At 37.0% G+C, this 11,870-nt stretch overlaps 1 long non-coding RNA gene across 1 annotated transcript; it reads left to right on the top strand.

Moving 5' to 3' along the window:
* Positions 1-2,793: 2,793 nt before the first annotated feature.
* Positions 2,794-4,579, top strand: LOC130910771 (uncharacterized). The gene is made up of 3 exons (XR_009061905.1): positions 2,794-3,123; positions 3,189-3,239; positions 3,627-4,579. It is a non-coding gene; the product is annotated as an uncharacterized LOC130910771 (long non-coding RNA).
* The last annotated feature ends 7,291 nt before the right edge of the window (positions 4,580-11,870 follow it).

Below are 11,870 nucleotides of genomic sequence, written 5' to 3'. Positions count from 1 at the left end.
AGATCTATGCGATATGGCCGAGAAATGTAATTTTGATGTTAACTCCCAAACCGCTGCGCAGAAGTCAACCAAACTTCACCCATTAGTGTATTGTATCACAATCTAGTAGTTACATGTGGAAATTTGGTTATAGGACATTTGATTTGAGCGCAATCCTCAAACTTAGGTCAAAAAAGCCATTTAAGCCTTTTCACAGTGAGATCTATGCGATATGGCCGAGAAATGTAATTTTGATGTTAACTCCCAAACCGCTGCGCAGAAGTCAACCAAACTTTACCCAATAGTGTATTTTATCACAATCTAGTAGTTACATTTGGAAATTTAGTTCTAGGACATTTGATTTGAGCGCAATCTTCAAACTTAATTAAAAAAAGTCATTTAAGCCTTTTCACAGTGAGATCTATGCGATATGGCCGAGAAATGTAATTTTGATGTTCACTCCCAAACCGCTGCGCAGAAGTCAACCAAACTTCAACCATTAGTGTATTGTATCACAATCTAGTAGTTACAAGTGGAAATTTGGTTCTAGGACATTTGATTTGAGCGCAATCCTCAAACTTAGGTCAAAAAAGCCATTTAAGCCTTTTCACAGTGAGATCTATGCGATATGGCCGAGAAATGTAATTTTGATGTTAACTCCCAAACCGCTGCGCAGAAGTCAACCAAACTTCACCCAATAGTGTATTGTATCACAATCTAGTAGTTACATTTGAAAATTTTGTTCTAGGACATTTTGATTGAGCGCAATCATCAAACTTAATTAAAAAAGTCATTTAAGCCTTTTCACAGTGAGATCTATGCGATATGGCCGAGAAATGTAATTTTGATGTTAACTCCCAAACCGCTGCGCAGAAGTCAACCAAACTTCACCCATTAGTGTATTGTATCACAATCTAGTAGTTACATGTGGAAATTTGGTTCTAGGACGTTTGATTTGAGCGCAATCCTCAAACTTAGGTCAAAAAAGCCATTTAAGCCTTTTCACGGTGAGATCTATGCGATATGGCCGAGAAATGTAATTTTGATGTTAACTCCCAAACCGCTGCGCAGAAGTCAACCAAACTTCACCCAATAGTGTATTGTATCACATTCTAGTAGTTACATTTGAAAATTTCGTTCTAGGACATTCGGTTTGAGCGCAATCATTAAACTTAGGTCAAAAAAGCCATTTAAGCCTTTTCACAGTGAGATCTATGCGATATGGCCGAGAAATGTAATTTTGATGTTAACTCCCAAACCGCTGCGCAGAAGTCAACCAAACTTCACCCAATAGTGTATTGTATCACATTCTAGTAGTTACATTTGAAAATTTCGTTCTAGGACATTTGGTTTGAGCGCAATCATTAAACGTAGGTCAAAAAAGCCATTTAAGCCTTTTCACAGTGAGATCTATGCGATATGGCCGAGAAATGTAATTTTGATGTTAACTCCCAAACCGCTGCGCAGAAGTCAACTAAACTTCACCCAATAGTGTATTGTATCACATTCTAGTAGTTACATTTGAAAATTTCGTTCTAGGACATTTGGTTTGAGCGCAATCATTAAACTTAATTAAAAAAGTCATTTAAGCCTTTTCACAGTGAGATCTATGCGATATGGCCGAGAAATGTAATTTTGATGTTAACTCCCAAACCGCTGCGCAGAAGTCAACCAAACTTCACCCATTAGTGTATTGTATCACAATCTAGTAATTACATGTGGAAATTTGGTTCTAGGACATTTGATTTGAGCGCAATCCTCAAACTTAGGTCAAAAAAGCCATTTAAGCCTTTTCACAGTGAGATCTATGCGATATGGCCGAGAAATGTAATTTTGATGTTAACTCCCAAACCGCTGCGCAGAAGTAAACCAAACTTCACCCAATAGTGTATTGTATCACAATCTAGTAGTTACATTTGAAAATTTTGTTCTAGGACATTTTGTTTGAACGCAATCATCAAACTTAATTAAAAAAGTCATTTAAGCCTTTTCACAGTGAGATCTATGCGATATGGCCGAGAAATGTAATTTTGATGTTAACTCCCAAACCGCTGCGCAGAAGTCAACCAAACTTCACCCAATAGTGTATTGTATCACAATCTAGTAGTTACATTTGAAAATTTTGTTCTAGGAAATTTTGTTTGAGCGCAATCATCAAACTTAATTAAAAAAAGTCATTTAAGCCTTTTCACAGTGAGATCTATGCGATATGGCCGAGAAATGTAATTTTGATGTTAACTCCCAAACCGCTGCGCAGAAGTCAACCAAACTTCACCCATTAGTGTATTGTATCACAATCTAGTAGTTACATGTGGAAATTTGGTTCTAGGACATTTGATTTGAGCGCAATCCTCAAACCTAGGTCAAAAAAGCCATTTAAGCCTTTTCACAGTGAGATCTATGCGATATGGCCGAGAAATGTAATTTTGATGTTAACTCCCAAACCGCTGCGCAGAAGTCAACCAAACTTCACCCAATAGTGTATTGTATCACAATCTAGTAGTTACATTTGAAAATTTTGTTCTAGGACATTTGATTTGAGCGCAATCCTCAAACTTAGGTCAAAAAAGCCATTTAAGCCTTTTCACAGTGAGATCTATGCGATATGGCCGAGAAATGTAATTTTGATGTTAACTCCCAAACCGCTGCGCAGAAGTCAACCAAACTTCACCCAATAGTGTATTGTATCACATTCTAGTAGTTACATTTTAAAATTTCGTTCTAGGACATTTGGTTTGAGCGCAATTATTAAAGGGGAACTGAAGAGGTTTTCAGATTTCGCTCTTAAGTGTTTTACTCAGTTGAATTGTATTCAGTGCGTCATTCGCTCTCTCAAAAAGTCACATAAAAAAAAAAAAATTATTATTGACCGCGTAGTTTTTGAGTTATGGCCATAGCAACACCATAGCAACGAGGGACGCGCCGTCCTGCCGACCCCTACCTCGTGACGTAACTTCCAGGAAGCCTCGCCACCACTCTGAACACGGAAATATAGCACCACGCTATCCTCGCTATATATTGCAAACATTTTCTGGGTTTTACTCGCGGGATTCGTCATGCCATCTCGATGTGTAGCGATATGAATTACTCACAGGAAGACTCGAGACTCTAAGAGTGGTCCAAAAAAAACCTTCTCCTGCAAAGGTTTGGACCGTTTTTGTTAGCATGCGTACAGGTCCCCAATCGGCTCATTGTTTTCATCATTTCAGCCACGACAGCTTTGAAAACCTACAGCAATGCAACCTTGGTTTTCCAAAGACGTAAGTAGAACATTAATGGCTTTTTTTTATGTAAACGATGGGGACTCCTACTGCCAGTTTGTTGAAGTGCGACATTTTTTTTTTTTTTTGCTGTTGGCCTGTCATAAGTAGATAGGTTGGCTGACATGTCGTCTCCTCATGTGATTTTATTACTATATCAATAGGTGTTATGTAAATTCAAATGTCCCCAGGACCAAATAGGTCCTTGGCTCGTTGTTTTTTTATATTTCAACATCAAGGTCTGCCTATTTGAAGAGGGAACAATAGCATCAAATAGATGCTGCTATGACTGGGGCATTATTATTTGATCACCAAGAAATTATTATTAAATTAAAATTAGGATTCAGCCAATATTTTCATGCTGCTGTGATTTTTTTTCCCCTCCAGGAAGCCAAACATAAAAAATTAAGTGGCAGAAACCCTCAACACGATGAAAAAAGCGTTGCAAGTCAGTTGCCACCCAGTTTCCCAAAATCAAGAGAGAGTGGGTCAAGTCATATGATGACCGAAGTGATGCGGTGTCCAGCGATGACGACTGAAGAGATCCTATGAGGCCTGCCAGATGCTGAATTTCTTCCGTCTGCGACATCAGATGACGATGATTTAGGAGAAATAAATGTAGCAAATTTTGATGACATGAAATAATAAACTAGTCATATATACAGTACACATTTTTTAAAAGAAAAATCAAGTTACCTTCATATTTTAATGAAAATGCATTGTCTTTGTATAGAGAACACTTCATGCTACAGAAAAGAGTAAATACATATTTCCCACTGCCATTATCATTTTTCAATGTTGCGCTAGTCCGTTGCTATCCTAACTTTGTGTTGCTTACTAAAATTATGCTCTTTGATGTGTGCCGTTGTGTGCTTGGTATAACATGTGTCACAATCTGACAACGAAAGCTCATGCTGATTCAACATAAACCTGGTATCATTTATTATTGCGGGCTATTGAATATTTTTTCAGAATGTAATATAATTACAATATATTATATACCAATAGAATACATTAAACAGTCAACAAAATGTGTCAATGTTGTTAACAATTTATGGTTTTATTTTTTTAATGAAATTCATGCCCCTGTCGGTGCTTCAGCCGCCACAAGTTTGGCTCTCACGTCTGGGATCTCCTGATGACACAGGCATACTCTTGGAAGGGTAATTACTTGACGGTTTACAGCAACACCTGGAAAATAAAATGGTTTTGTCATTTATTTTGAAATATCAATAACATATCATTCATTTAGCCACATTTGGGCTAGCATTATCATATTTAGATTGGTAGGAGCTGTCCCATTACCTAAAATCCAGTTTTAGCTATGTGTAGAGCATTCGTTTAGCCACATTTGGGATAGCTTGATCATATTTAGATCGGTAGGAGCTGTCCCATTACCTAATATCCAGTTTTAGCTATGTGTAGAGCATTGATTTAGCCACATTTGGGCTAGCTTGATCATATTTAGATCGGTAGGAGCTGTCCCATTACCTAATATCCAGTTTTAGCTATGTGTAGAGCATGGAAAAATATACAACCATGTAATCGCATTCTAATAAAAAAATCACGATGCTGGACTTACCACTCACTCTCCCGTTCGTGAAGTGTCGAGCTGTCAATTGGCGTCATGATGCCATCTGCTGTGTCAAGTAAATCGCTGTCATCTGACGCCTCAGGTTCAAACATGTAGGGATTAATTGTAGTTCATCTTTCCTGGGAGCCTTTGCCATCGGTAGCGTCACGAAAGAGCGATCCTGAATGGTTACCTTTGGTGGAAATATCACTGACATCGTTGCTGCTGCTATGTTAGCTGTGGGTAGTCTTCTGTTGCCTACGTCACACTTCCGGGTTTGCGAAGGGACCATTAACGGAGTGCAAAAAAAATAAAAAAACGCAAATTATCCTTACAATTACGTGTTGATAATGTCATGGTTGTTTTGACGAACTTGTCCCAAGTTTATTTTCATAAAATTACACCAAAATCCGGAAAGGTCTTCAGTTCCTCTTTAAACTTAGGTCAAAAAAGCCATTTAAGCCTTTTCACAGTGAGATCTATGCGATATGGCCGAGAAATGTAATTTTGATGTTAACTCCCAAACCGCTGCGCAGAAGTAAACCAAACTTCACCCAATAGTGTATTGTATCACAATCTAGTAGTTACATTTGAAAATTTTGTTCTAGGACATTTTGTTTGAGCGCAATCATCAAACCTAATTAAAAAAGTCATTTAAGCCTTTTCACAGTGAGATCTATGCGATATGGCCGAGAAATGTAATTTTGATGTTAACTCCCAAACCGCTGCGCAGAAGTCAACCAAACTTCACCCAATAGTGTATTGTATCACATTCTAGTAGTTACATTTGAAAATTTCGTTCTAGGACATTTGGTTTGAGCGCAATCATTAAACTTAGGTCAAAAAAGCCATTTAAGCCTTTTCACAGTGAGATCTATGCGATATGGCCGAGAAATGTAATTTTGATGTTAACTCCCAAACCGCTGCGCAGAAGTCAACCAAACTTCACCCATTAGTGTATTGTATCACAATCTAGTAGTTACATGTGGAAATTTGGTTCTAGGACATTTGATTTGAGCGCAATCCTCAAACTTAGGTCAAAAAAGCCATTTAAGCCTTTTCACAGTGAGATCTATGCGATATGGCCGAGAAATGTAATTTTGATGTTAACTCCCAAACCGCTGCGCAGAAGTCAACCAAACTTCACCCAATAGTGTATTGTATCACAATCTAGTAGTTACATTTGAAAATTTTGTTCTAGGACATTTTGTTTGAACGCAATCATCAAACTTAATTAAAAAAGTCATTTAAGCCTTTTCACAGTGAGATCTATGCGATATGGCCGAGAAATTTAATTTTGATGTTAACTCCCAAACCGCTGCGCAGAAGTCAACCAAACTTCACCCAATAGTGTATTGTATCACATTCTAGTAGTTACATTTGAAAATTTTGTTCTAGGACATTTTGTTTGAGCGCAATCCTCAAACTTAGGTCAAAAAAGCCATTTAAGCCTTTTCACAGTGAGATCTATGCGATATGGCCGAGAAATGTAATTTTGATGTTAACTCCCAAACCGCTGCGCAGAATTCAACCAAACTTCACCCAATAGTGTATTGTATCACATTCTAGTAGTTACATTTGAAAATTTCGTTCTAGGAAATTTGGTTTGAGCGCAATCATTAAACTTAGGTCAAAAAAGCCATTTAAGCCTTTTCACAGTGAGATCTATGCGATATGGCCGAGAAATGTAATTTTGATGTTAACTCCCAAACCGCTGCGCAGAAGTAAACCAAACTTCACCCATTAGTGTATTGTATCACAATCTAGTAGTTACATGTGGAAATTTGGTTCTAGGACATTTGATTTGAGCGCAATCCTCAAACTTAGGTCAAAAAAGCCATTTAAGCCTTTTCACAGTTAGATCTATGCGACATGGCCGAGAAATGTAATTTTGATGTTAACTCCCAAACCGCTGCGCAGAAGTCAACCAAACTTCACCCAATAGTGTATTGTATCACAATCTAGTAGTTACATTTGAAAATTTTGTTCTAGGACATTTTGTTTGAACGCAATCATCAAACTTAATTAAAAAAGTCATTTAAGCCTTTTCACAGTGAGATCTATGCGATATGGCCGAGAAATGTAATTTTGATGTTAACTCCCAAACCGCTGCGCAGAAGTCAACCAAACTTCACCCATTAGTGTATTGTATCACAATCTAGTAGTTACATGTGGAAATTTGGTTATAGGACATTTGATTAGAGCGCAATCCTCAAACTTAGGTCAAAAAAGCCATTTAAGCCTTTTCACAGTGAGATCTATGCGATATGGCCGAGAAATGTAATTTTGATGTTAACTCCCAAACCGCTGCGCAGAAGTCAACCAAACTTCACCCAATAGTGTATTTTATCACAATCTAGTAGTTACATTTGGAAATTTAGTTCTAGGACATTTGATTTGAGCGCAATCTTCAAACTTAATTAAAAAAAGTCATTTAAGCCTTTTAACAGTGAGATCTATGCGATATGGCCGAGAAATGTAATTTTGATGTTAACTCCCAAACCGCTACGCAGAAGTCAACCAAACTTCACCCAATAGTGTATTGTATCACATTCTAGTAGTTACATTTGAAAATTTCGTTCTAGGACATTTGGTTTGAGCGCAATCATTAAACTTAGGTCAAAAAAGCCATTTAAGCCTTTTCACAGTGAGATCTATGCGATATGGCCGAGAAATGTAATTTTGATGTTAACTCCCAAACCGCTGCGCAGAAGTCAACTAAACTTCACCCAATAGTGTATTGTATCACATTCTAGTAGTTACATTTGAAAATTTCGTTCTAGGGGATTTGGTTTGAGCGCAATCATTAAACTTAATTAAAAAAGTCATTTAAGCCTTTTCACAGTGAGATCTATGCGATATGGCCGAGAAATGTAATTTTGATGTTAACTCCCAAACCGCTGCGCGGAAGTCAACCAAACTTCACCCAATAGTGTATTGTATCACAATCTAGTAGTTACATTTGAAAATTTTGTTCTAGGAAATTTTGTTTGAGCGCAATCATCAAACTTAATTAAAAAAGCCATTTAAGCCTTTTCACAGTGAGATCTATGCGATATGGCCGAGAAATGTAATTTTGATGTTAACTCCCAAACCGCTGCGCAGAAGTCAACCAAACTTCACCCATTAGTGTATTGTATCACAATCTAGTAGTTACATGTGGAAATTTGGTTCTAGGACATTTGATTTGAGCGCAATCCTCAAACTTAGGTCAAAAAAGCCATTTAAGCCTTTTCACAGTGAGATCTATGCGATATGGCCGAGAAATGTAATTTTGATGTTAACTCCCAAACCGCTACGCAGAAGTCAACTAAACTTCACCCAATAGTGTATTGTATCACATTCTAGTAGTTACATTTGAAAATTTCGTTCTAGGGGATTTGGTTTGAGCGCAATCATTAAACTTAATTAAAAAAGTCATTTAAGCCTTTTCACAGTGAGATCTATGCGATATGGCCGAGAAATGTAATTTTGATGTTAACTCCCAAACCGCTGCGCAGAAGTCAACCAAACTTCACCCAATAGTGTATTGTATCACAATCTAGTAGTTACATTTGAAAATTTTGTTCTAGGACATTTTGTTTGAACGCAATCATCAAACTTAATTAAAAAAGTCATTTAAGCCTTTTCACAGTGAGATCTATGCGATATGGCCGAGAAATGTAATTTTGATGTTAACTCCCAAACCGCTGCGCAGAAGTCAACCAAACTTCACCCATTAGTATATTGTATCACAATCTAGTAGTTACATGTGGAAATTTGGTTCTAGGACATTTGATTTGAGCGCAATCCTCAAATTTAGGTCAAAAAAGCCATTTAAGCCTTTTCACAGTGAGATCTATGCGATATGGCCGAGAAATGTAATTTTGATGTTAACTCCCAAACCGCTGCGCAGAAGTCAACCAAACTTCAACCAATAGTGTATTGTATCACAATCTAGTAGTTACATTTGAAAATTTTGTTCTAGGACATTTTGTTTGAGCGCAATCATCAAACCTAATTAAAAAAGTCATTTAAGCCTTTTCACAGTGAGATCTATGCGATATGGCCGAGAAATGTAATTTTGATGTTAACTCCCAAACCGCTGCGCAGAAGTCAACCAAACTTCACCCAATAGTGTATTGTATCACAATCTAGTAGTTACATTTGAAAATTTTGTTCTAGGAAATTTTGTTTGAGCGCAATCATCAAACTTAATTAAAAAAGCCATTTAAGCCTTTTCACAGTGAGATCTATGCGATATGGCCGAGAAATGTAATTTTGATGTTAACTCCCAAACCGCTGCGCAGAAGTAAACCAAACTTCACCCATTAGTGTATTGTATCACAATCTAGTAGTTACATGTGGAAATTTGGTTCTAGGACATTTGATTTGAGCGCAATCCTCAAACTTAGGTCAAAAAAGCCATTTAAGCCTTTTCACAGTGAGATCTATGCGATATGGCCGAGAAATGTAATTTTGATGTTAACTCCCAAACCGCTGCGGAGAAGTCAATTAAACTTCACCCAATAGTGTATTGTATCACAATCTAGTAGTTACATTTGAAAATTTTGTTCTAGGACATTTTGTTTGAACGCAATCATCAAACTTAATTAAAAAAGTCATTTAAGCCTTTTCACAGTGAGATCTATGCGATATGGCCGAGAAATTTAATTTTGATGTTAACTCCCAAACCGCTGCGCAGAAGTCAACCAAACTTCACCCAATAGTGTATTGTATCACAATCTAGTAGTTACATTTGAAAATTTTGTTCTAGTACATTTTGTTTGAGCGCAATCCTCAAACTTAGGTCAAAAAAGCCATTTAAGCCTTTTCACAGTGAGATCTATGCGATATGGCCGAGAAATGTAATTTTGATGTTAACTCCCAAACCGCTGCGCAGAAGTCAACCAAACTTCACCCAATAGTGTATTGTATCACATTCTAGTAGTTACATTTGAAAATTTCGTTCTAGGACATTTGGTTTGAGCGCAATCATTAAACTTAGGTCAAAAAAGCCATTTAAGCCTTTTCACAGTGAGATCTATGCGATATGGCCGAGAAATGTAATTTTGATGTTAACTCCCAAACCGCTGCGCAGAAGTCAACCAAACTTCACCCATTAGTGTATTGTATCACAATCTAGTAGTTACATGTGGAAATTTGGTTATAGGACATTTGATTTGAGCGCAATCCTCAAACTTAGGTCAAAAAAGCCATTTAAGCCTTTTCACAGTGAGATCTATGCGATATGGCCGAGAAATGTAATTTTGATGTTAACTCCCAAACCGCTGCGCAGAAGTCAACCAAACTTCACCCAATAGTGTATTTTATCACAATCTAGTAGTTACATTTGGAAATTTAGTTCTAGGACATTTGATTTGAGCGCAATCTTCAAACTTAATTAAAAAAAGTCATTTAAGCCTTTTCACAGTGAGATCTATGCGATATGGCCGAGAAATGTAATTTAATGTTCACTCCCAAACCGCTGCGCAGAAGTCAACCAAACTTCAACCATTAGTGTATTGTATCACAATCTAGTAGTTACATGTGGAAATTTTGTTCTAGGACATTTGATTTGAGCGCAATCCTCAAACTTAGGTCAAAAAAGCCATTTAAGCCTTTTCACAGTGAGATCTATGCGATATGGCCGAGAAATGTAATTTTGATGTTAACTCCCAAACCGCTGCGCAGAAGTCAACCAAACTTCACCCAATAGTGTATTGTATCACAATCTAGTAGTTACATTTGAAAATTTTGTTCTAGGACATTTTGTTTGAGCGCAATCATCAAACCTAATTAAAAAAGTCATTTAAGCCTTTTCACAGTGAGATCTATGCGATATGGCCGAGAAATGTAATTTTGATGTTAACTCCCAAACCGCTGCGCAGAAGTCAACCAAACTTCACCCAATAGTGTATTGTATCACAATCTAGTAGTTACATTTGAAAATTTTGTTCTAGGACATTTTGTTTGAACGCAATCATCAAACTTAATTAAAAAAGTCATTTAAGCCTTTTCACAGTGAGATCTATGCGATATGGCCGAGAAATGTAATTTTGATGTTAACTCCCAAACCGCTGCGCAGAAGTCAACCAAACTTCACCCATTAGTGTATTGTATCACAATCTAGTAGTTACATGTGGAAATTTGGTTATTGGACATTTGATTTGAGCGCAATCCTCAAACTTAGGTCAAAAAAGCCATTTAAGCCTTTTCACAGTGAGATCTATGCGATATGGCCGAGAAATGTAATTTTGATGTTAACTCCCAAACCGCTGCGCAGAAGTCAACCAAACTTCACCCAATAGTGTATTGTATCACAATCTAGTAGTTACATTTGAAAATTTTGTTCTAGGACATTTTGTTTGAGCGCAATCATCAAACCTAATTAAAAAAGTCATTTAAGCCTTTTCACAGTGAGATCTATGCGATATGGCCGAGAAATGTAATTTTGATGTTAACTCCCAAACCGCTGCGCAGAAGTCAACCAAACTTCACCCAATAGTGTATTGTATCACAATCTAGTAGTTACATTTGAAAATTTTGTTCTAGGAAATTTTGTTTGAGCGCAATCATCAAACTTAATTAAAAAAGCCATTTAAGCCTTTTCACAGTGAGATCTATGCGATATGGCCGAGAAATGTAATTTTGATGTTAACTCCCAAACCGCTGCGCAGAAGTAAACCAAACTTCACCCATTAGTGTATTGTATCACAATCTAGTAGTTACATGTGGAAATTTGGTTCTAGGACATTTGATTTGAGCGCAATCCTCAAACTTAGGTCAAAAAAGCCATTTAAGCCTTTTCACAGTGAGATCTATGCGATATGGCCGAGAAATGTAATTTTGATGTTAACTCCCAAACCGCTGCGCAGAAGTAAATTAAATTCACCCAATAGTGTATTGTATCACAATCTAGTAGTTACATTTGAAAATTTTGTTCTAGGACATTTTGTTTGAACGCAATCATCAAACTTAATTAAAAAAGTCATTTAAGCCTTTTCACAGTGAGATCTATGCGATATGGCCGAGAAATTTAATTTTGATGTTAACTCCCAAACCGCTGCGCAGAAGTC

The sequence above is a fragment of the Corythoichthys intestinalis genome, chromosome 22, assembly GCF_030265065.1.
Source record: "Corythoichthys intestinalis isolate RoL2023-P3 chromosome 22, ASM3026506v1, whole genome shotgun sequence".
Taxonomy (NCBI): Eukaryota; Metazoa; Chordata; class Actinopteri; order Syngnathiformes; family Syngnathidae; genus Corythoichthys; species Corythoichthys intestinalis.
Note: the sequence above shows the minus strand (reverse complement) of the source record. Positions and strands in the feature narration are given on the sequence as shown.